Source organism: Cebus imitator, unplaced genomic scaffold (genome assembly GCF_001604975.1).
Source record: "Cebus imitator isolate Cc_AM_T3 unplaced genomic scaffold, Cebus_imitator-1.0 Scaffold22, whole genome shotgun sequence".
Taxonomy (NCBI): Eukaryota; Metazoa; Chordata; class Mammalia; order Primates; family Cebidae; genus Cebus; species Cebus imitator.
In genome coordinates, this window is record NW_016107337.1 from 10,582,157 (window position 1) to 10,583,238 (window position 1,082).

Genomic DNA, 1,082 nt, shown 5'->3' on the forward strand with positions numbered 1-1,082 from the left:
AATTGAAAATTTTTTCTAAATTAAAAAATGCTTTTAGGAACTGTTTCTTTTAAGCTTCAAACAGAAACAACTTTGTGTAAAGATAACTTCATTGGAGTAATTTTGTATTTTACTATGTATATGTATAACACACTCTAAGGAGACGTATACTACATGAATTGAATAAAAGGAAGTTTTGTTTTTTTTTTCTGTATTTTTAGTAGAGATGGGATTTCACCATGTTGGCCAGGCTGCTCTTGAACTCCTGACCTCAAGGCGATCCACCTGCCTCGGCCTCCCAAAGTGCTGGGATTATTAAGAAAGCTGTTTCCTCTCAAATGTTCTACTTTTATATATAGTGAAAAAAAAATATCTTCTTAGTCACTGGTTAGCCTGACTTCGCATTTAGGGAACAATCTCATAAACATCTGTAAGTCTCTACCTCCTCATTTTTGTGAGACTACAAGAAATGAAATCTTTCAACCTTAATAAGTGAAATTTATTAGAGAAGATAAATCTAAATTCCATTTCCACCTGTGTCCTTTTTAGCAGGTACATTTTATTTTGTTACTTTTGGCAAAATCTCTGCCAGGAATATGAATCAAAATAATCCCTATCAGTGCAAAATGACCTGCATGCTCTCAAACAGGTAAAGCCTGGCACTGAGTTCTACTGTCTGGTGAGGTTGCTATGGCTCCCTGGCCTGGTTTTAACTTCCAGTTTTGCAGTCTTCCAAACCCTGTTTCCCATTAGCCTTCCCCTATACTTGGAAATGTCTGTCTGAACATTGAGACTGTGCTACCTTCTGGAGTTGAAGGCCTGTCCTAAATCCACGGTTTGTACTGAGCAGTGCTCATCATCTCTATATCCTCTATCATTTTACTCTGACCCTTCCCTTCCCTCTCCTAGGATATACAAATCTATGGCTTGGATCCCACGTTCACTCAGAGAGACTTGCCTGGAGTCAGAGCTGTGTCAAATGTGTAATTTTAGTAATACTGCAGGTCAGAACTCCTGCTACCCTAAACAAAATCAGGAACCAGTGTCTATCAATCTCAGCCCTGCTCAAATGGGAGTTTGCTAAAATCCCATGCATATTATGA